This window comes from Bos indicus x Bos taurus, chromosome 17 (genome assembly GCF_003369695.1).
Source record: "Bos indicus x Bos taurus breed Angus x Brahman F1 hybrid chromosome 17, Bos_hybrid_MaternalHap_v2.0, whole genome shotgun sequence".
Lineage (NCBI taxonomy): Eukaryota > Metazoa > Chordata > Mammalia > Artiodactyla > Bovidae > Bos > Bos indicus x Bos taurus.
Window position 1 is genome coordinate 32,017,174 of NC_040092.1, and position 24,828 is coordinate 32,042,001.

The following is a 24,828-nucleotide window of genomic DNA, read 5'->3' on the forward strand; positions in this document are numbered from 1 at the left end:
GGTTTCAGATTTGATCCCTGTTTGGGGAACTAAGATCCCATATGCTACACAGCACGGTCAAAGGAAAAAAAAAAAAAGATACTGCTTCATTTACATTACACCTAAATGCCATTCTTGCAAAATCCCATAATTACTTTTTCTCTCGTGAAATGTCCCCACATGGCAATGAGTCAGTGAACCTGACTTTGGTAGTCCACAGGTTTATCTCTGGTGGTCTTAGGCTGATCAGGTAAGGAAAAGAATGTGTCTTATATTTCAAATATCTACTTTTAATTATCTGTGTTTTATTTCATTCTGTAAGCAGGAGTAACAAAATAATCTCACTGCACACCAAAGGATGTTTATAACTTAAAAGTTTCCATGCTATAAACATAGAAAATTCTTGATATCAAAGAGGAAGAAAATCACTGTATTTAAAATGAAAAACAAATATGAAATGAAAAACAAAAACCAATGACTAAACTCCTTGGTTCTTCTTTTACTTTCCCCAAATCCAGCCCATGCCTCATATAATACAAGAATGATCAAAAAAGGTGTTTTTCTTTCCTCTTTAGCAATATGACCAGGCAATGCTTAGTGACAACGACCACTGCATTGCTTAAGAGATACTGAAAAACTTGAAATACTGATGAATTTCCAAAACCTCCTTCCCAGTCCTCATTCTTGACATATAACCTTGTTTTCTACTTCACTGAGAAGCAGGAAAAAATCAGAAGTAGAACAACAACAATAACAACAAAAATTGCACATCTTCCCAACCTCTTGCAGCTGCACCTGTATGCTATCACTGGTCGGGATGTTCCTGTTCACCCAACAGGGCTCCTCTCTCTCTTTTGCACTAGATCCCATTGCTTGGGAGGACATTGTTCCAGGAATTCCCTCCTTCTTTACCCTGGTCATCCACCTCCAAGACAGCCCCTGATGAACCTCAGCTCTTGGTACCCACACTGTGAAGCAGTCCCCTCACACGGAGTCAGGGCTGAAGTATGTGATCAACAGAATTCTGCGGATGCCCCGGTGTGTGACCTCAGATGCTAGGTCATAGAAGACAGTGGGGCTTCCACCCTCTTGGAGTTCTCACCCTGGGCAAGCCACACTGTGTCATGAGGACACTCAAACAGTCCTCTGATGAGGCCCATGAAGAGAAACTGAGGTCTCCCCTGAGAGACAGCCAGTGTGCCCATCCCATGAGCAAGCCTCCTCGGAGGTGGAGTCTCAGGGCCCATCCACATCTTCAGAAGCCAGGAACCACAGCCAGCATATCCATGCAGCTTCAGGAGAGACTCTGAGTGAGAACCCTACCTACCCAAGATGCTCCCTAATTCCTGACCCACAGAAACTGTGAGAGAGGACAAATGTCTAATGTTCCCCAAGATAATATAAAATGGGACAATTTGTTATGCAGCAATAAATAATACATCTTCTGTGATCACAGGACTTGAACTTCTCCCCACCTTCCCCAGAGGAAAAGCATAGTCCTCTGGAGACCCCACAAGGACCCTCCTATCCTGCCTGTGTGCTAAGTCACTTCACTGTATCCAACTCTTTTCAACCCTATGGACTGTAGCCTGCCAGGCTCCTCTGCCCATAGGACTCTCCAGGCAAGAATACTGGAGTGGGTTGCCATGCCCTCCTCCAGGGGATCCTCTCTACTCAGGGATTTAACCCACATCTCTTATAGCTCTTGCATTGGCAGGCAGGTTCTTTACCACTAGTGCCACCTGGAAAGCCCCCTTCCTATCCTGCTTGCCTCCTATTCCCTCCCTGGCTCCACCATCTTCTCACCACCACAAGCCCACCCACAGTGACCCAGTTGCCTTCCTCAGGAGCATCAGGACATCACTGTTCCCTCCCCTCTCCCCTGCTAGCCCATCCCTCTGTGTTCCACTCTCAGGGAGGCCCTCCCTGATGACTTTTCCAGAAATGCAGCTCCCCACATATACCCACACCCACACACATTCTTCTTTCTCTTTCCTTTAGTTTTTCCTTCACTCGCATTACTGTTTAATAGACCTCATATGTTATGTATGATGGGCTTCCCTGGTGGCTCAGACGGTAAAGCATCTGCCTGCAATGCAGGAGACCTGGGTTCGATCCCTGGGTCAGGAAGATCCCCTGGAGAAGGAAATGGCAACCCAGTCCAGTACTCTTGCCTGGAAAATTCCATGGATGGAGGAGCCTGGTGGGCTACAGTCCATGGGGTCACAAAGAGTTGGACAAGACTGAGTGGCTTCACTTTCACTTTCATTATAGATGATGCCTCTGCACTGGGTAGCTGAGAGCTGAGTTGGTGCATAGATTGTTGTCTCTTCAATGTGGATACACTGCCCAGTTTATTGTGTGTCCTCCATAAAGATTTCTCAGATGAATACATGAGAGTCAAGGATGCATGGATATCCAATCAATATTAACTTAAGGGGATTTCTCTGGTGGTCCAGTGGTTAAGACTCTGGGCATCCACTGCAGGGGTTGCAGGTTTGATGCCTGGTCAGGGAACTAAGATGACATGTGCCTCTCAGCATGGTCAAAAGATTTTACAAAATAATACCTTAAAAATGCCACAAATATAGGCTTTTGTGACTGGCTCCCACTTTATAAAGACGCCTCTAAAATTTACTACTAGTTTGCATAGCAAATATACTGGTTCTTAGAATCTGTATCTTTTGTTTTGTTTCATCTTGATTTTCTTCTCTCATTTAGAAGTTCTCTGTTTTTTATATTTCATTCCTATTATTATGTTCTCATTCTACACTGCTTCCAAGACTTCATAAAATTAATATAAATAAATAAAGGCAAATAGTGTTAGTTCTATCCTAAACTCAAAATAGGTGATTAAAACTATCCCTGGTTCAGTATATTATAGTAAACTTTTTGAAGAACAAAGATCTAACTTTTTTGTGAACCCTATTTTAAAAACTCAATAAAATGTAATTGTTTTATTTTTCATTGAAGTAAACTTTATTGTAAAATAGTTTACATGATAAATAAGCTTTGGATTGGGAAAGGAACATTTATTTTTAACATTTTGCATCATCAATTCTTATAGCATATTTTTCTAGTGTCACGTTATTCTTGGAAATTTTTGTTTGCTTTCATGATATAATAAAACTTTTCTTGAAAATTAATTGTTTTAAATTGATGCCTTATTTTGCAAAGAACCCAGGGAGAGTTCTTTTCAACACTAAAGTGAATGATTACACTATCTAGTGAATAAACAGGATTTTTCTGCCTTCACACAATTCACAGTTCCTCATTCTGTATAGAATCTAAATTTGGGATCAGGATAGCACATATCATAGGATTTGAAAAGATCATTTAGCAACTATGGAAAGGAGAAAGGTAGCCTAGATCTTACATCCATACTTACCCAAAAGAGCCATCAAATGATAAACAGGTATTCAGAGATCAAAATGGGAAGTAACTGGTTTTGATTCTAAGGGAAAGGATAAAATGGTACTTCTCAGTATATGTTTCACTTTATAAACTTGTCTTTTGTATTCAGTGAATGGTCAAAAAAGACAATAAAATTAAAAAACATATCTATCTATACACACACACACACACACACACATATATATATATATATCTTCTCATATGTATGTAGTTGATATACTTTACCTAGCATACGAAATAGTGTTAACTTTCACAAAATAATCACGGACTTAATACTTTTGTAGATTTTATTTTTTATTTATTTTGCTATTGAAATATAGTCAATTTTTTGTTCAGTCACCAGGTCATGTCCAACTCTTTGTGATGCTATGGACTGTAGCATACCAGGCTTCCCTGTCCCTCACGATCTTCCAGAGTTTGCCCAAGTTCATGTCCATTGAATCAGTAATGCCATCGAATCATCTCATCTTCTGTCCCCCTCTTCTCCTTCTGCCTTCAATCATTGTAAATAGTTGATTTACAGTGTTTCAAGTATACAGCAAAATGAATCAGTTATACACACACACATACATGTCTAGATCATTTTTTGTTATAGATTATTACAAGATACTTAAAATAGTTTCCTGTGCTATACAGTATGTCCTTGTTGTTTATCTATTTTATATACAGTAGTGTGTGCATGTTGAAGAAGCTCTATACAGTCAGCAAAAACAAGACTGTGAGTTGGCTGTGGCTCAGATCATGAACTCCTTATTGCCAAATTCAGACTTAAATTGAAGAAAGTAGGGAAAAGCACTAGACCATTCAGGTATGATCTCAATCAAATCCCTTATGGTTACACAGTGGAAGTGAGATATAGATTCAAGGGATTAGATCTGATAGACAGAGTGCCTGATGAACTATGGATGGAAGTTTGTGACACTGTACAGGAGACAGGGATCAAGACCATCCCCACGGAAAAGAAATGCAAAAAAGCAAAATGGCTGTCTGAGGAGGTCTTACAAATAGCTGTGAAAAGAAGAGAAGTGAAAAGCAAAGGAGAAAAGGAAAGATATAAGCATCTGAATGCAGAGTTCCAAAGAATAACAAGGAGAGATAAGAAAGCCTTCCTCAGTGATCAGTGCAAAGAAGTGGAGAGAAACAATAGAATGGGAAAAACTTGAGATGTCTTCAAGAAAATTAGAGATACCAAGGGAACATTTCATGCAAAGATGGGTTCAATAAAGGACAGAAACAGTATGGACCTAACAGAAGCAGAAGATACTAAGAAGAGGTGGCAAGAATACACAGAAGAACTGTACAAAAAAGATCTTCACGACCTAGATAATCATGATGGTGTGATCACTCACCTAGAGCCAGACATCCTGGAGTGCGAAGTCAAGTGGGCCTTAGGAAGCATCGCTATGAACAAAGCTAGTGGAGGTGATGGAATTTCAGTTGAGCTATTTCAAATCCTAAAAGATGATGCTGTGAAAGTACTGCACTCAATATACCAGCAAATTTGGAAAACTCAGCAATGGCCACAGGACTGGAAAAGGTCAGTTTTCACTCCAATCCCAAAAAAGGTAATGCCAAAGAATGCTCAAATTATCACACAATTGCACTCATTTCACACACTAGGAAAGTAATGTTCAAAATTCTCCAAGCCAGGCTTCAACAGTATGTGAACTGTGAACTTCCAGATGTTCAAGCTGGCTTTAGAAAAGGCAGAGGAACCAGAGATCAAATTGCCAACATCTGCTGGATCATCGAAAAGGCAAGAGAGTTCCAGAAAAGCATCTATTTCTGCTTTATTGACTATGCCAAAGCCTTTCACTGTGTGGATCACCACAAACTGTGGAAAGTTCTGAAAGAGATGGGAATAACAGACCACCTGACCTGCCTCTTGAGAAATCTGTACGCAGGTCATAAAACAACAGTTAGAACTGGACTTGGAATAACAGACTGGTTCCAAATAGGAAAGGAGTACATCAAGGCTGTATATTGTCACCCTGCTTATTTAACTTATATGCAGAGCACATCATGAGAAATGCTGGGCTGGATGAAGCACAAGCTGGAATCAAGATTCCCGAGAGAAATATCAATAACCTCAGATATGCAGATGACACCACCCTTATGGCAGAAAGTGAATAAGACCTAAAGAGCCTCTTGATGAAAGTGAAAGAGGAGAGTGAAAAAGTTGGCTTAAATCTCAACATTTAGAAAACTAAGATCATGGCATCTGATCCCATCACTTCATGGCAAATAGATGGGGAAACAGTGGAAACAGTGAGAGACTTTTTTGGCGGGGGGGCTCCAAAATCACAGAAGATGGTGACTGCAGCCATGAAATTAAAAGATGCTTGTTTCTTGGAAGAAAAGTTATGACCAACCTAGACAACATATTAAAAAGCAGAGATATTACTTTGCAAACAGAAGTCCATCTAGTCAAGGCTATGGTTTTTCCAGTGGTCATGTATGGATGTGAGAGTTGGACTGTGAAGAAAGCTGAGTGCCAAAGAATTGATGCTTTGAACTATGGTGTTGGAGAAGACTCTTGAGAATTCCTTGGACTGCCAGGCGATCCAACCAGTCAATCCTAAAGGAAATCAGTCCTGAATATTCATTGGAAGGACTGATGTTGAGGCTTAAGCTCCAATACTTTGGCCATCTGATGCAAAGAACTGATTGATTTGAAAAGACCCTGAGGCTGGGAAAGATTGAAGGTGGGAGGAGAAGGGGAAGACAGAGGATGAGGTAGTTGGATGGCATCACTGACTCAATGGACATGAGTTTGAGTAAACTCTAGGACTTGGTGATGGACAGGGAGGCCTGGTGTGCTGCAGTCCATGGGGCCGCAAAGAGTCAGACAGGACTGAGCGACTGAACTGGCTGAACTGAACTGTGCGTGTTAGTCCCAAACTCCTATTTATCCTTCCCTCTACAACCTTATTTTAGAACAGTTCTAGATTCACAGAAAAATTTAATCATACAGGATAGAGTTCCCATATACCTCATCCCTACTCTCTCACAGTTCCCCAGTTAATAACACCTTGCATTAGTGTGGTACCTTTGATATAATTGATCAACCATTATTGAAACATTTTTATAAAATAAAGTCTGTTGTTTGATTAGAGGTTAATTTTTACATTGCTCAGTTCTATGGATTCTGAGAAATGTATTATATCAAGTACCAACCATGATTATTACATTATCATGCAGATAGCTTCACTGTCCTTAATCCTCCGCCATCACTCCCCTCCTCCCTTGAACTTCTCACGACTACTGGTCTTTTTAGTATTAATATCTCCATAGTTTTGTTTTGTCAAGAATATCATATAGTTAGAATCATACAGTGTGGAGCTCTTTTAGATTGGCTTCTCTGACTTTAGAATATGCATTTAAAGTTTCTTCATGTTTTTGTTGTGGTTTGATGGTTTCTTTCATTTTTTGTTTTTTTTTTTAATTTAATTTTATTTTTAAACTTTACATAATTGTATTAGTTTTGCCAAATATCAAAATGAATCCGCCACAGGTATACATGTGTTCCCCATCCTGAACCCTCCACCCTCCTCCCTCCCAATACCATCCCTCTGGGTCATCCCAGTGCACCAGCCCCAAGCATCCAGTATCGTGCATCGAACCTGGACTGGCATCTCGTTTCATACATGATATTTTACATGTTTCAATGCCATTCTCCCAAATCTTCCCACCCTCTCCCTCTCCCACAGAGTCCATAAGACTGTTCTATACATCAGTGTCTCTTTTGCTGTCTCGTACACAGGGTTATTGTTACCATCTTTCTAAATTCCATATATATGTGTTCGTATACTGTATTGGTGTTTTTGTTTCTGGCTTACTTCACTCTGTATAATAGGCTCCAGTTTCATCCACCTCATTAGAACTGATTCAAATGTATTCTTTTTAATGGCTGAGTAATACTCCATTGTGTATATGTACCACTGCTTTCTTATCCATTCATCTGCTGATGGACATCTAGATTGCTTCCATGTCCTGACTATTATAAACAGTGCTGCGATGAACATTGGGGTACACGTGTCTCTTTCCCTTCTGGTTTCCTCAGTGTGTATGCCCAGCAGTGGGATTGCTAGATCATAAGGCAGTTCTATTTCCAGTTTTTTAAGGAATCTCCACACTGTTCTCCATAGTGGCTGTACTAGTTTGCATTCCCACCAATAGTGTAAGAGGGTTCCCTTTTCTCCACATCCTCTCCAGCATTTATTACTTGTAGACTTTTGGATCACAGCCATTCTGACTGGCGTGAAATGATACCTCATAGTGGTTTTGATTTGCATTTCTCTGATAATGAGTGATGTTGAGCATCTTTTCATGTGTTTGTTAGCCATCTGTATGTCTTCTTTGGAGAAATGTCTATTTAGTTCTTTGGCCCATTTTTTGATTGGGTCATTTATCTTTATGGAGTTGAGCTGTAGGAGTTGCTTGTATATTTTTGAGATTAGTTGTTTGTCAGTTGCTTCATTTGCTATTATTTTCTCCAGTTTCTTTCGTTTTATTAGTAAATAATATTCTACTGTATGGATGTACCACAGTTTGCTTACCCACTCATCTATTGATAGACATCTTGGTTGCTTAACAATTTTTAGCAATGAATAAGGCTGCTAGAAAGATTAGATGTAAGTATCAATACTTTTGTGTGAATACCTGGAAGCATGTTTACCAAATTATATGGTAAGACTGCTTATCTTTGTAAGAAACCACCTACCTGTCTTTCAGAGTAACCACACCATTCTGCAGTCCCACTTGCAATGAATGAGAGTTCCTATTGTTCTAAGACATTTTCATAATTTGCTACTGTCAGATTTTTGGATTTGAACCATCCTAGTAGGTGTATCGGAGAAGGCAATGGCACCCCACTCCAGTATTCTTGCCTGGAAAATCCCATGGCTGGAGGAGCATGGTGGGCTGCAGTCCATGGGGTCACAAAGAGTCAGACACAGCTGAGACTTCACTTTCACTTTTCACTTTCATGCATTGGAGAAGGCAATGGCAACCCACTCCAGTGCTCTTGCCTGGAGAATCCCAGGGACGGGGGAGCCTGGTGGGCTGCCGTCTATGGGGTCGCACAGAGTCAGACATGACTGCAGCGACTTAGCAGCAGCAGCAGCAGCAGTAGGTGTATAGTGGTTTAAAAGTGTTTCGCAAAACTAATACAATTATGTAAAGTTTAAAAATAAAATAAAATTTAAAAATCCAAAAAAAATAAAAAATAAAAAATAAAAGTGTGAGGTAACTTTCAAATATTTTAACTTGCAACTTCCTAGTAACATATGATACTAAGCATCATTTTATATAATTATTTGCTATTTTAAAATCTTTAATGAGCTATCTGTTCGGATCTTGAGTCCACTTTTTAAATTGTGTTGATGACTTTCTTACTATTTAATTTTAAGGGTTTTGTGTATATTTTTGGATACAAGTCTTTTTTGTCTGACATGTATTTTACAGATATTTTCTCCCATATTAGGGTTGTCTTTTCATTCTCTTAACATCTTTCAAAGAGCACTATTTTTAATTTTAATAAGTTCAATTAATTGTTTCTTTTATTCATTGTGGTTTTAGCATTGCATATAAAAGCTCATCACCAGACTTAGTGTCAGTTAGGTTTTCTCCTATGCTATCTTTTACAAGTTTTTAAGTTTTGTATTTTATATTTAGGTATATATTTGTCTTAAAATTTTGTAAAAATTATAAAGTCTGCAGCTAACCTAGTTTTGCACATGGATGTCTAGCTGTTCCAGCACCACTTTCTTTCAAGAAAGAAAGGACAATTCTTTCTCTATTGGCTTCTCTATAAAAAACAATCGACTCTCTACATATGGGTCCGTTTGGGGCTCGCCATTCTGTTCCATGGATCTATGTGTCTATTCTTTCACTAATACCACATTATCTTGATTATTGTACTTTCCAGTAAGCCTTGAAATTTGGTATTATCATTTTTCTTTTCTGTCTTCAGTACTGTGTAGGCAATTCTGGGTCTTTCGTCTTTCTATATAAACTTTAGAATCAATTTATCAATATTCACAGAATAAGTTTTTAGGATTTTTATTTGGATAGCTTATAATCTACAGATCCACTTGAGAAGAGTGACATCTTAACAATACTTTTTTCTGTCCATGAACATGGAACATTTCTCCATTTCTTTAGTCTTTCAGTTTTGTTCAAAATTATTTTGTACTTTTCCTCATATAGGGCTTATATACATATTTTGTTATATTTATTCTAAGTATTTTTTAGTGATAATGTAAATGGTATAGTACTTTTAACTTCAAATTATACTGTCTGTTGCTGGCATATATAAAACTATTGACATATATAATCTAATTTTGTACATGGAAAAACCTGCTATAATTGCTTACTTGTTCCAGGAGTTCTTTTTGTAATTCTTTGGGATTTTCTACATACAAAATCAAATCATTCATGAACAAAGACAGTTGCCTCTGTATATCTTTTTTTTTTTTTTTCTTGTCTTATTGTTTTAGCTAGTACTTCTATTACAGTGTTGAAAAGCAGTTGTGAGAGGAGCTATCCTTATCTTGTCACTTATCTCAGTGGAAAAGCTTCTAGTCTTTCACTGTGAAGTATGATCATAACTGTAGGTTGTTAATGATGTTCTTTATTAAACTGAGAAAGTTCCCCTTCCTCAATTTCTGGTTTACTGAGTATTTTCATTAAGAATGGGTATTGGATTTTGTCAAATGGTTCTCCTGTATCTATTGATGTGATCATGCAATTTTTTAGTCTGTTAATATGATGCATTACATTAATTGGTTTTTTAATATTGAATCATTCTTCCATACCTGCAATAAGTCTCACTTGGACATTGCGTATAATTCTTTTTATAATATTGGTGGCTTCTATTTGCTAATGTTTTGCTGTGGATCTTCTCATGTATAGTCATAAGTGATACTGGTCTGTAGTTGTCTTGTGATGTCTTTATTCGGTTTTATTTTTAGGGTAGTGCTAGCCTTATAGAACTTTTTTAACTTATATGCAGAGTACATCATGAGAAATGCTGGGCTGGAAAAAGCACAAGCTGGAGTCAAGATTGCTGGGAGAAATATCAGTAACCTCAGATATGCAGATGACACCACACTTATGGCAGAAAATTGAAGAGGAACTAAAGAGCCTCTTGATGAAAGTAAAAGAGGAGAGTGAAAAAGTTGGCTTAAAGCTCAATATTCTGAAAACAAAGATCATGGCATCTGGTCCCATCACTTCATGGGAAATAGATGGGGAAACAGTGGAAATGGTGGCTGACTTTATTTTTCTGGGCTCCAAAATCACTGCAGATGGTGATTGCAGCCATGAAATTAAAAGACACTCCTTGGAAGGAAAGTTATGACCAATCTAGATAGCATATTAAAAAGCAGAGACATTACTTTGCCAACAAATGTCCATCTAGTCAAGGCTATGGTTTTTCCTGTGGTCATGTATGGATGTGAGAGTTGGACTGTGAAGAAAGCTGAGCACCGAAGAAATTATGCTTTTGAACTGTGGTGTTGGAGAAGACTCTTGAGAGTCCCTTGGACTGCAAGGAGATCCAACCAATCCATCCTAAAGGAAATCAGTCCTGGATGTTCATTGAAAGGACTGATGTTGAAGCTGAAACTCCAATACTTTGGCCACCTCATGTGAAGATCTGACTCATTTGAAAAGACTCTGATGCTGGGAAAGATTGAGGACAGGAGGAGAAGGGGACAACAGAGCATGAGATGATTGGATGGCATCACCGACTCGATGGACATGGGTTTGGGTGAATTCCAGGAGTTGGTGATGGACAGGGAGGTCTGGCGTGCTGCAATTCATGGGGTCGAAAAGAGTTGGACACAACTGAGCGACTGAACTGATCTAAGCCTCATAGAATGAGTTAGGAAGTGTTTTTCTGTTTCTATTTTCTGAAAGAGTATAGATAATAGATATACATTTCTTCCTTAAATGTTGGTAGAATTCACCTGTGAACTTTTCTGGGCTTGGTGCTTTCTGTTTTGAAATGTTATTACTGATTCAGTTTCTTTGCATAACATTTCTTATGCAAATTGTGTACTTTATTTGAATTTTGGCAATTATGTCTTTTTACAGATTGGTCCATTTAATCTGGGTTATCAAATGTATGGCCATAGGACTGTTTATCAGAGAAGGCAATGGCACCCCACTCCAGTACTCTTACCTGGAAAATCCCATGGATGGAGGAGCCTGGTAGGCTGCAGTCCATGGGGTCGCTAAGAGTCGGGCACGACTGAGCGACTTCACTTTCACTTTTCACTTTCATGCATTGGAGAAGGAAATGGCAACCCACTCCAGTATTCTTGCCTGGAGAATCCCAGGGACAGGGGAGCCTAGTGGGCTGCCATCTATGGGGTCGCACAGAGTCGGACACGACTGAAGCGTGGGATAAGTAGTGTTGTCCTCACTTTCATTTCTAGTATCAGTAATTTGTGTATTTTTTTCTTTAGTTAGCCTCAGCTAGAAATTTATATATTTTATCTTTTCAAATAAATAGTTGCTACTTTTATTTTCTCTAATGTTTTCCTGTTTTCAATTTCATTGATTTCTATTTTTTCTTCTTCTTCTTCTTCTTACTTTGCACTTATTTTGCTCTTCTATTTCTAGTTTCCTCTTATGGAAACTTAAATTGTTGATTTTAGATATTTCTTTTCTAATGTATGTATTAGGTGCTATAAATTTTCCTCTATATATATTGCTTTCACTGCATCCCATAAGCTTGATAAGCAGTATTTTCATTAAGCTTGAAATAAATTTTATTTTGAGAGCACTTCTTTGATCCATGAGTTATTTAGAAATGTGTTGTATGTTTTCCATATTTATTTGTAACTTAATTTTATTGTGCTCTGAGAGCATACTGATAGCTACTGGATTCATGGTCTCTGAAGGAAAAGATTTAATTCTGGGACCAAAGACAGGTCTCAGTCACTCAGAGCTTTGTGTGCAAAAATTTATTTAAAGTGACAGGACAGAGAAAGCTTCTGACATAGACATCAGAAGGGGGCAGGAGAGTATCTGCCTCACTAGTTTAAGCACAACCTTATATACTTCTTAACTAGCTGCTGATAATAGATAAAAAGAATACTTCAAGGTTGTAAGAGTTCCACCAGACCTTTTCCCAAGGCATACATCCTGAGATAACTTTAGTACGAGATTAGCCAGAGAGAACGGTTCTGGGCAACGTCTCTGGGTGAGATATACTATTGTGTAATCAGGGGTACACGTATGGAGAAACAGGTTCCCAGGCAAGATCTGTTACAATTATGATCATTAACATAAAAAACCATTTCCATGAATAATACATTGTGTTGTGTGATCATTAGTTCCAGATCTAAAGAAAGGCCAGTTCTCAGGCAAGATACCTTGCTGCACAAGGCTTAAGGAAAGCATGAGCAAGAATGTTCACCTCCTCCTTAAAGGGCCTTAAGCTTTAACTCTCTCAGTACTTTGTATGATACTTATTCTTTTAAATGTGTTGAGACGTGCTGTGCAGCCTAGGATGTAGCCTATTCTGGTTAATGGTTTATGCGAGCTTGAAGGACTTTCTGTATAAGGTTAGTGTTTTATGCATTGTCTCCTCAGATTGGGTGAAATATACAACTGACAGTTAGACCCAGATGATGATGGCGGCATTCAATTCAACTATATCCTCATTGATTTTATGCCTGCTGAATCTGTCAATTACCAATAGAGAGTTGCTGAAGACTCCACCTATAATAGTGCATTTAAGTCTCCTTCTCGCTGCAGTTTTATCTGTCTTTGCCTCATATACTTCAATGCTGTACTGTGAGATGCAGACAGAGGATTGTCATGTCATCTTGGTGAGATGGCCCTTTACCATTATATATCCTTAAAAATTTCCTTGTTCTGAAGTCAGCTTTGTCAGAAATTAAAATGGTTAATCCAACTTTCTTCTGATCAGTGTTACCGTAGTGTATCTTTATCCTTTTTCATCTGTGTCTTTATAATTAAAGTTGGTTTCTTGTAAACAATATGTGATTGAGTCCTATATTTTATTCACTCTGTCAGTCTTTATTTTTTCTTTGGTGTATTTAAACAACTCACATTTAAAGTGATGATTGATAGAGGTAGATTGTTATCTACCATAAACTTTTTTCTACTTATTGCCTTTGTGCTTTGTTTTCTTTTTTCTTCCCTCCCCCTTTCTGCTTTTTTTAGTTTTAATTAAGGACTTATGTGATTCCATTTTCTCTCCTCTCTTAGCATATTAATTATACTTTCTGCACAATTATTTTAAGAATTGCCTGAGTATACAGTACAATTATAACTAATCTAAATCCACTTTCAAATAACACTATACCTCTTCACAGGTAATGCAATTTCTTTATTATAAATTATTTGCAGCTCCTCCTTCCTATCTCTTATAACACTGTCATTCATTTCACTTACCAACAAGCTATAATCACCCAATGTGAAATCTTTAAGTGTCATTTCAGGAGTGCTCCAAAGAACTTCGTTACCATAGTCCTTTATGTCCCAGTGTAAAGAATTCAATGAGAGCAAAGTGGTAGGTAAGAAGTGATGTATTGGAATAGAATGCTTGTGAGGCTTACAAGCAGGTGGGCAAGAAATGCTATGCTCTGAGAACCTACTGGGCTACAGTTTTATAATCAAAGGAAAAGTGGAGAGGGAGAAGACCTTATTTGTCTCTCTTGAGTTGGCAGTTTCTCCTCCAGGTTGAGCAGGAAGTTTCCTTGTCCCTACATGGTCAAGCTAGTTCCAGAGATTATTGTTTTGTATGTGTGCAGGCAGCATGTCACAGAGATCATTAACTTACTGAGCACACTGGGCAGTATGCGATCCTCTTGCACCATTGCTTTATTGTTTTGGGGCATGTCTCATGCTTCCACTGCATGGTTTTATTGCTAAGCAAATATGGTTGGTTTTGTGGTTTAGCAAACTTGTTTTCTTGAATGATCATTAACTTACAGGGGTCTTATATATATACATTTTTTTTTTTTAATTACAACCCCCTAGTGGAATTAACAATATAATCACCTACTTTGTCCCTTCACTCTGTCTGTATCAAATATATTGTTGCTATTATTATTTTGAAGTTATCTATTAGATCAATTAAGAATAAAAATCTTATTTTTACTTTTGTTTATTCTCTTTCTCATGTTCTACCTTTCTTCATGTAGATCAAAGTTTCTGACTATATCATTTTCTTGTCTATGAAGAACTTACTTTAACATTTCTTCCAAGGTAGATCTAGTAGTGAAAGATTCCCCCCTCCTTTTTTTTGGGGGGGGGGGTCTGAAAAAGTCTATTTCCTCTTCTCTTTTGAAGGATAATTAATTAACTGGATTCAGAATTATGCATTGGCGGATTTTTCTTTCAGCACTCTAAATGTTCCATTCCACTCATTTGCCTGGTTTCTGAAGAGAGATATCTGATGTAATTCTATTCTTGCTTTGCCATGGGTAAGGTAATTTTCTCCTCCAGCTTTTTTCAGTATTTTTCTTTCTTTGTCTGACATTCTGCAATTTGAATATGATATACTGACAAGTAGATAATTTTGTATTTATCCTATTTGGTGTTTTCTGAATTTCGTGAGTCTCTGGTTTGGTATCTGCCATCAATTCTGGAAAATTTTCAGGCACTATTACTTCAAATATTCATATCCTTTCTTTTCTGTTTGGTATTCACATTACCTATATTTAACACTTTTTTTGTAGTTTTTCATAGTTCTTGAATATTGTTCTTTTTTTAAAAAAATCTGTTTTTATACTGAAATTTGAGATCTTTCTATTGACATATATTCAAGTTCATGGATTATTTCTCAGCTGTGAAAAGTGTTCTTCATTTCTATTTCAGTGCTTTATTTTCTAGCAGTTTCTTTTGATTCTTAGAGTTTTTTATTTCTCTGCATATATTACACACCTGTTCTTTCATATTGTCTAATTTCTCCAGTAAACCTCTTAGCATATTAATTGTAAGTATTTTAAGTTCCCACTCTGATAATTTCAAAACCTCTACCAATTTCAAGTCTGCTTCTTATGCTTGCTTTATTTTTTCAGACTGCTCACCTTTCAGCATGTGTTGCAATTTTTTTACAAGCCAGGCATAATGAGATAAGCAAGTCTTTAGTGTGAGCTTTTATGTCAAAATGGCCACGAGTTAAGCTGCGTTTAATATTTGGTGAGCAGAGGTTTCACTTTCCTTTAATGACGTTTGTTTTGTCTGCTCTTTTGTTTCCTTAGAAACTTCTTCCTGAACTGTGTCTGTGTCCTGCAGCTCTCAGTTATAATCCACTGCTGCTGTAACTGGAAAACTTTTAATACGATCATAAGGAATTGGGAAGGGGATGCATTCTATAATCTTGGGATTAAATCTCCATTTTTAGCGAGCTGGAATCCCTGGGCTATGAATAGTTGTTCAGCTTTCTTGTGATGACAGGCATGACAACTTGCAAAATCTTCAAATATCCAAGTGGGAACCAGCAGTTCTTTTTCTCCTCACATGAGATAGGCTTGAAGGAGCAGAAGTTGTCTAATTATCCTCCCTCGAGGTCAGATAGAGCTCTGATACAGAAATGACCCTTGTAGACTAGCTTTGTTTCAACTTCCCAAGTGGTTAAGTGGTAAAGAATCCAACTGCCACTGCAGGAGATGCAAGGGATGCCGGTTCGATCCCTGGGTGGGGAAGATTCCCTGGAGAAGGAAATGGCAACCCACACCAGTATTCTTGCCCGGGAAATCCCATGGACAGAGGAGCCTGGCGGGCTACAATTCATGGGGTCACAAAAGAGTGGGACATGGCTGAGCAACTGAGTGTTCACGCAGCCTTTGTTTCAGGGACAGGAAGCTCTATGTGCATTTCAAAGCTATTGCTCCTCCTCCTTGCCCGACCCAAGAGGGAATTCCTCTCTTATCTTCACAGGAAAAACCGGTAGGGCTCCTCAAGGTAAAAATCATGTAAGTGTGGGTGTTGACCTAAGCCTAAATCCTACTGCCTCAGGGTTTTGCACTCTCAGTCAAGTTCACACTGGTCTCAAGCTGTCCTCCGATTACTGCCCCTATCTGTGACTGGCGACAGTGGCTTCTGCTCCTAGTCAGCTGGGATTGTCTGAGTCAGTTTCCAGAGAGGTAATTTGTCCAGTGACCTCACTTCTCAGGTAAGTTTGTAAAAAGAATCACTGATTTTCAGTTGGTCCAACTTTTTTCTTATTGTGGTGGCAGTAGTGACAGTTTTCAAGATCTTCATATGTCAGAGCAGAAACCAAAAGTCATAATAATAATATTTTATATCCATTATATCTTTTGACCACACAACAGGGTGTGGATGGAAAATTAATCAGTCAATCAAAGAAAGAAAGAAAAATTTTTATTTGAGCCAAATTTGAGGATTATAACCAGGAAGAGCATCTCAGAAGTTAAGGCACAGTTGTGTAAGCTTTTTGAGACAGAGAGCTATATATCAAATGACATTTTACAGTTTGCATATCCAGACTAAACATTATCATAGTAGATTACGTGACCCTTTACAAGATTGAGAAGAATGTTATCTTTTAAGAAGTTGTCTTATCAATGCTGGAAAAATGTTACTCTTTATGATTGAGCAAGTATTCCAAAGAATGCTCAAACTACTGCACAACTGCACTCATCTTACATGCTAGTAAGGTAATGCTCAAAATTCTTCAAGCCAGGCTTCAGCAGTACATGAACTGTGAAATTCCAGATGTTCAAGCTGGTTTTAGAAAAGGCAGAGGAACCAGAGACCAAATTGCCAACATCCGCTGGATCATCAAAAAGGCAAGAGAGTTTCAGAAAAATATCTACTTCTGCTTTATTGACTACACCAACGCCTTTGATTGTGTGGATCACTGCAAACTGTGGAAAAATCTGAAAGAGATGGAAATAACAGACCACCTGACCTGCCTCTTGAGAAATCTGTATGCGGGCCAGGAAGCAACAGTTAGAACTGGACATGGAATAACAGACTGGTTCCAAATCAGGAAAGGAGTACGTCAAGGCTGTATATTGTCACCCTGCTTATTTAACTTATATGAAGAGTACATCATGAGAAATGCTGGGCTGGATGAAGCACAAGCTGGAATCAAGATTGCCTGGAGAACTATCAGTAACTTCAGACACTCAGATGACAACACCCTTATGGCAGAAAGTGAAGAACTAAAGAGCCTCTTGATGAAAATGAAAGAGGAGAGTGAAAAACGTGGCTTAAAACTCAACATACAGAAAAGTAAAATCATGGCCTCTGGTCCCATCACTTCATGGCAAATAGATGAGGAAACAGTGGAAACATTGAGAGACTTTATTTTGGGGGCTCCAAAATCATAGCAGATGGTGACTGCAGCCATGAAATTAAAAGACACTTGCTTCTTGGAAGAAAAGTTAGACAGCTTATTAAAAAGCAGAGACGTTACTTTGCCAACAAAAGTCTGTCTAGTCAGTGCTATGGTTTTTCCAGTAGTCATGTATGGACGTGAGAGTTGGACTATAAAGAAAGCTTAGTGCTGAAGAATTGTTGTTTTGAACTGTGGTGTTGGAGAAGACTTGAGAGTCCCTTGGACTGCAAGGAGATCCAACCAGTCAATCCTAAAGGAAATCAGTCCTTAATATTCATTGGAAGGACTGATGTTGAGGCTGAAGCTCCAATACTTTGGCCACCTGATGCGAAGAACTGACTCATTTGAAAAGACCCTGATGCTGGGAAAGACTGAAGGCGAGAGGAGAAGGGGACGACAGAGGATGAGGTGGTTGGATGGCATCACCGACTTGATGGACATGAGTTTGAGTAAATTCCAGGAGTTGGTGATGGACAGGGGGGCCTGGCGTGCTGCAGTCCATGAAATCGCAAAGAGACTGGACTGAACTGAACTGAACTGAACTGAAGTATTCTTGCTGATTTGGGAGGTCTGGTCCATGCATAATGCACATCCACAATGCAGAATGCAGAGCAGTCAATGGTCAGAGGAGAAATTTTATGTTTAAATTTTTATCTTCCCATGTACGTGTATGTGAGTGCAACTTAGTCATGTACGACTCTTTGTGACTTTATGGATTTTAGCCTGCTAGGTTCCTCAATCCATGGGATTTTCCAGGCAAGAATACTGGAGTGGGTTGCCATTTCCTTCTCCAAGGGATCTTTCTGATCCAGGGATCAAACCCAGGTCTCCTGGGTCTCCTGCAATGGCAAGAGAATGGATTCTTTACCCCTAAACTATGTGGGAATCCCTGTCTTGCCATAAAATATGAATTTCATTTCACAAGGGCAAAGTACACAGGTCTTATTATTGGCATTTTACATACTAGAAAACTGAAGTTGAGAGAGAATGAATGACTTTGCCAAGATAAAGGGTCAGAAGGTGAAGGTAAGCCACATCTTCTAGAGGTTACCAAGACTCCTTCAACACAAAACTTCATGCTCAGGCATTAATGCACATGAAACAACTTGAAAAAATCATTGGATTGTCCATGTTTCAGGTGTATCTGCAGCCTGACATAAAAAGCCCTGGAGAGCGATATTCCATAATGTGTCCTGAAGCCTGACTCAGTCCCTAACTCATACTCAGATTTTAGGGAATTCACAACAATGGGAGTCTGTTTCTCAGTGAACCTGGAGCAAGACCTAACCATGTGATCATCCGCTGAAGTCTTTTGTAATCACAAAAAGAAGCAATTCTAGGTTGTATTTAGGCTCTGTATTTTTGGAAGAGAGAGCGGTTGTATATGTGTGTGTCTGTGAGTATGGATATGTGGAAAGGGGAACTTATTTCTCCACAGTTTTTCTGAACTGTTGAATTTGTTCTTTCTCTGAAGTGAAAAGCCTTAGCTTCTTTAATTCTTTAAATGGGATGACACTTTACCTTCCCATCTGCTTAATTACAATGATAGCTTATGAATGTGATTGATATTTAAAACAAGACCTCCTTCCAGGGTTTCCTTTGTCTTTGAACTGTCGTTAGGGTTTCTCATTGTAACTCCACAACCATTACCAACCGTTGAAATGTCTCAGTGCAAAGTCACTTCCTCAGAGAGGCCTTCCTTGAACTTCCTCTTTCCGAACCTGTGTGTTCATAGCTCTGTCCCTTGCTATTCTGGAATCCTCACGAGGGTAGACTGTGCACAAGTCACGGCTGATCCCCAGGACAGACAGTCCAGGACAGTGCTCTCCACTAGACACTTCTGCAGGAATAGAAATGGTCTGTAATCCACACATGTGGCTACTTGTACTGAATTTTTTATCTTAATTTAAATTTAAATAGCTAAATTCAGCTTGTGGTCACATCTCTGACAGTGGGGGACTAGAGCCGTGTTTCTCAAAATCTAAATCAAGATGTCACTAAGATGCTTAGTGACCCATTCTCTGGGTAATTCAACCACATTTCACAACTATTGGTCTAGAATGGGATTCTCAATCCTGGCTTCACATTAGACTGACCTGAAGGAAATTTTAAAAGAAAATACGTCCCAATCACACTTGTAGAGATTATATTTCAGTTGGCCTGGAGCGGGGTCCAGGTATTAGTTGTTGTTTTTAATTTGGCTGCCCTGGGTCTTTGTTGCTGCACGCAGGCTTTTTCTCTAGATGCAGTGAGCGGGGACTTCTTGTAGTGGCTTCTCTTGTTGCAGAATGCAAGCTGTAGGCGCAGGGCAGGCTTCAGTAGCTGCAGCTCCCAGGCTCTAGAGCACAGCTTCAGTAGTTGTGGTGCACAGAATTAGTTGCTCCATGGCACGTGGGATCTTCCCTCACCAGGGAGCAAACCCATGTCTCCTGCACTGGCAGGTGGACTCCTCTCCACTGAGCCACCAGGAAACCCCCCAGGTATTAGTCTTTTTAAAAAACGAAACAAAACAGAAAATCTCCCCAGAGACTGTGATGGGCAGCCAAGCTTGAGTCTAGAAGATGTGTTCTCACCTGCTCCTCAAAACAGACCCAATAAATATACAGATAAATGGTCTGGGAGCTTTTATAAAGGGTGGTGATGTCAAGTAAAATCTTGTGATGTTACAAGAGATATTAGTGACATTGGTGGTTCAGATGAATTTCTTCACATTCTGTAAAAAAGAAAACACAGCTTTAGATAATCTTTAACAGTTGTGAAATTCCTTGTCCTTTTATCCATTAATAGTACCGATCATACCATGCTCTGGGAGATTTAGTGAGGATGACACTTTGAGTTCCCTAAAACAATCACGTTTTAGAAAACACAAAAGCCTTTCAAGTTTGCTGGTTGATTGACAAGCGGTCAGTTGACCGCACAACAAAGTCACGTGACCCGCACCGCCCGGCAGCTGGAGGAAGGTGTTTCCCAGCCTAACGCCCCGCAGGTCCGGGATCTCCTTTGTTAAGTTCTTCTCGGTCCTCTGCGGCCAGGTGTGCAGGTCATTGCCTCCCGGGAAGGAAAGGAGTTCAGACGAGCCTGGGAACGTGGGTGCAGGAGCCCTGCCCTCTCTTTCTGCAGGTGAACAGGTAAGGAAGGTCTCGCAGGAAGTCCAGGCTGGCTGGGCACCGGAAGAGTAAGGCGGTGCTTGTTCGGCATCTGCGTAGGGGAGGCGGCTGTGCCGCTGCAGAGCGCCAGGGGATTTCAGCCCAACCCGGAGCACCAAGCAGCGTGGGGACAGCAACTTAAGGAAACCCGGGCAGCTGGACAGGGGAGTGTTTGATGATTTTTTAAAACATGCTCCTGATTGAAATAAAAAAACAAAACAAAAAAAAGTCTCAGAGTAAGTAAATTCAACACTGCTAATGTTAGCCAAGACACCGGCGCATATTTGAGGAAATTAACATGAAACTAAAACCGAAATCTTAGGTGAAGTGGAGCAAGCAAAATTGATCAGAGCGTACAAAAGACTAGCCAAAAAAAGGTCTCTATAGACGTTTAAATTGTTAGGAGAGAATTAGAGGAAAAGCTTTCAATTGCTAGGAGAGATTTAGAGGAAAAAGTTTAAATTACCATGAGAGATTTCAAGAAGTACTATTCAGTAAATCAAAAGTACTAGAACAAAAATAAATAAATATGGTTTAACAATATATCAGTAGATAGCCATTCAAAAACTACTTTAGTCGAGAGTATGTTAATTTAAATATTTTCAATTATTTAAATTAAACATTATAATTAAAAGTTTGAGCCTTGTTAACTCGGTAGGTTTGCACCAAAAAAACCTGGGAGTAATGTGCTAAAGTGGTGTTTTCTTTTCCACAAAAATGTCATTGATTTAGAAAGAATAGACTCTTCTTTAAAGATAATAAACATTGTCAACCCACGATGAGATTAGATCACATGCTTTCTGCAATGTGCCAGAGGCGCATGCAGTAAACTTCATTTGACTGCATCTGCCCGCAATAACTAAGTAACTCCGGTTAATGTTCACCCAGCAGTCAAAATGCAGTGTATCCACTGTGATTAGCATACCAGGTTATTCTTTCAAGGAAATCTGAGCAGTTTGGGGCTTTCAATATTCTTCAATAGAACCATCTTTTTGCTCACTTTGCTATTTTTTAAGGGTGGGCATTCTCTTTGCAATGTGCTTATAAAGGATCCACCACCCCCCAGCTTCCTTGAGTTTAGTTAAAATGGGAAAAAAAATTGCTTTCTTAGCTGAAAGTAATCATGTGTCTTTAGTCCTGTGATATCCTTCCTGAATATCTCCAGTTTCTCTGAACTATTGCCTCTCTGATATTTTAGCAACAATCCACCACCTTGATCTTTGAACCAAACTCATGTAAGCCACTGATGGAAGCCACAGGGCTGAAAATTTCTTTGCATCTAACGATGAGATTTGTAGTATTTTTATTGCAGTTTTTTTACTCTGTCAGTGTTAAATATGTCAGCACCTCTTTCTCAACTACATCCTCATGGAGGATATTGTCTTACCGGCATTTTGTTTCATTTTAAGAAAGCATACAAAATCTCAAATAGATAGTTTTCTTACTAAAATTTATTGATCAGTATTGAAGTTATCCCTGTCTGGGGTTAAACTATCTTTAATAATACCAAAGAAGATATGTTGTAGATAGTTGTATATAAAATATTCTCTGCAAAGAGCATTGTTCTTTGACAATGAACAAAATGAAACACCTTGAAAGTAAATGTTTATTATTGTAAAATAAAATAATAAAAGTGATTTTAGATATATAAAATGCTTTATTCATTACATATTCATAGAAAAATATCACTATATATTAAATTTGGGGGGGAAAGAGGTGGATTGTTTTAAATTACATTCCAGAGGATTTATATACAGAAGTGAGTGAAACAAAAGGTCAGTGTGCCAAATATGATTTCAGAGTGGTATTGTGGCATGACTCTGGTTACCTCTTGTGATAAAATGACTGTTGTATTTTTCTCATGTAGCTTTTATAGCTAAAAAAGTGAATTATGTTCAATAACCTTTTCCAGATATTATCTTGTGAAAAATGTCTGGTTCTTGGCTCTTTGAGTTTTGATCCTTTTCTTCATAGTAAACCAGAGCTTTTTAATAAGCTTAGGAGTGCTGTCCAGTAGAACTTTCTGCAGTGATAGGAATGTTCTAAATACATTCTGCACTGTCCATTGTGATAGCTTCTGGCTCTATGTGGCCATTGAGCACTTGAAATGTAGTTAATTTAACTAAGGAATTGAATTTTTTTCTTTTGCTACATTTAATTGATTTTAATGAAAATGTAGTTATCCTTATGTGACCCATGGCTACCCGATTGCACAGACAGCTAGTTAGCTGCTTCCCTTTATTCTGCTGCTGCTGCTAAGTCGCTTCAGTTGTGTCCGACTCTGTGCGACCCCATGGACAGCAGCCCACTAGGCTCCCCCATCCCTGGGATTCTCCAGGCAAGAACACTGGAGTGGGTTGCCATTTCCTTCTCCAATGCATGAAAGTGAAAAGTGAAAGTGAAGTCGCTCAGTCGTACCCGACTCTTCGCGACCCCATGGACTGCAGCCTACCAGGCCTCTCTGTCCATGGGATTTTCTAGGCAAGAGTACTGGAGTGGGGTGCCATCACCTTCTCTGTCCCTTTATTCTAGTGGCCAGTTATAGTATCGTGCAGGACATAACTGCTGACCTTGGATTTTCAGATAGTCCTTAAGGTATTTTTCAAGAACATTACTCTTGAAGGGATTTAAGAGATTAATTTTTTTCATTCTTAATGACATTGTTTTGTTTCTCATTTTATAAGCAATATATGTTCTATTATACCGCTCAGTTGTGTCCGACTCTTTGTGACCCCATGGATTATACAGTCCATGGAATTCTCCAGGCCAGAATACTGGAGTGGGTAGCCATTCCCTTCTCCAGGGGATCTTCCCAACCCAGGGATCTAACCCAGGCCTCCTGCATTGCAGGCGGATTCCTTACCAGCTCAGCTACCAGGGGAGCCCATATGTTCTACTAGAAACACATAAAACCATCGAGTAAAAGTTTACAATTCACTCATAATCCCTACCCTCCAGGGGTGACTGTCTTTGCTGTTTGGACATATTTCTTCCCAGTGGCTAATTTTTTAAAATAAAGGTATAGTTGACCTATCAGTTCGGTTCAGTTCAGTCACTCAGTTGTGTCCGACTCTTTGCGACCCTATGAATTGCAGCAAGCCAGGCCTCCCTGTCCATCACCAACTCCCAGAGTTCACTCAAACATATGTCCATCGAGTTGGTGATGCCATCCAGCCATCTCATCCTCTGTCGTCCCCTTTTCTTCCTGCCCCCAATCCCTCCCAGTATCAGAGTCTTTTCCAATGAGTCAAGTCTTCACATGAGGTGGCCAAAGTATTGGAGTTTCAGCTTTAGCATCATTCCTTCCAAAGAAATCCCAGGGCTGATCTCCTTCAGAATGGACTGGTTGGATCTCCTTGCAGTCCAAGGGACTCTCAAGTGTCTTCTCCAACACCAGAATTCAAAAGCATCAATTCTTTGGTGCTCAGCTTTCTTCACAGTCCAACTCTCACATCGATACATGACCACAGGAAAAACCATAGCCTTGACTAGATGGACCTTTGTTGGCAAAGTAATGTCTCTGCTTTTGAATATGCTATCTAGGTTGGTCATAACTTTCCTTCCAAGGAGTAAGTGTCTCTTAATTTCATGGCTGCAATCACCATCTGCAGTGATTTTGGAGCCCCAAAAAATAAAGTCTGATACTGTTTCCACTATTTCCCCATCTATTTCCCATGAAGTGATGGGACCAGATGCCATGATCTTTGTTTTCTGAATGTTGAGCTTTAAGCCAATTTTTTCACCCTCCTCTTTCACTTTCATCAAGAGGCTTTTTAGTTCCTCTTCACTTTCTGCCATAAGGGTGGTGTCATCTGCATATCTGAGGTTATTGATATTTCTCCCGGCAATCTTGATTCCAGCTTGTGCTTCTTCCAGCCCAGCGTTTCTCATGATGTATATGCATAGAAGTTAAATAAGCAGGGTGACAATATATAG

At 39.2% G+C, this 24,828-nt stretch overlaps 1 protein-coding gene across 4 annotated transcripts in view; it reads left to right on the forward strand.

The window, feature by feature from the left end:
* The first annotated feature begins 20,661 nt into the window (after positions 1-20,661).
* Positions 20,662-24,828, forward strand: part of TMEM144 (transmembrane protein 144) — a 49,499-nt gene continuing 45,332 nt past the window's right edge. Inside the window, exon 1 of one of the 4 annotated variants that reach the window (XM_027567225.1) lies at positions 20,662-20,874. The gene's annotated coding sequence lies outside the window, so the exon portion shown is untranslated. The remainder of the gene's footprint in view (positions 20,875-24,828) is intronic. The other 3 variants (XM_027567224.1, XM_027567227.1, XM_027567226.1) reach the window with 3 other exon arrangements.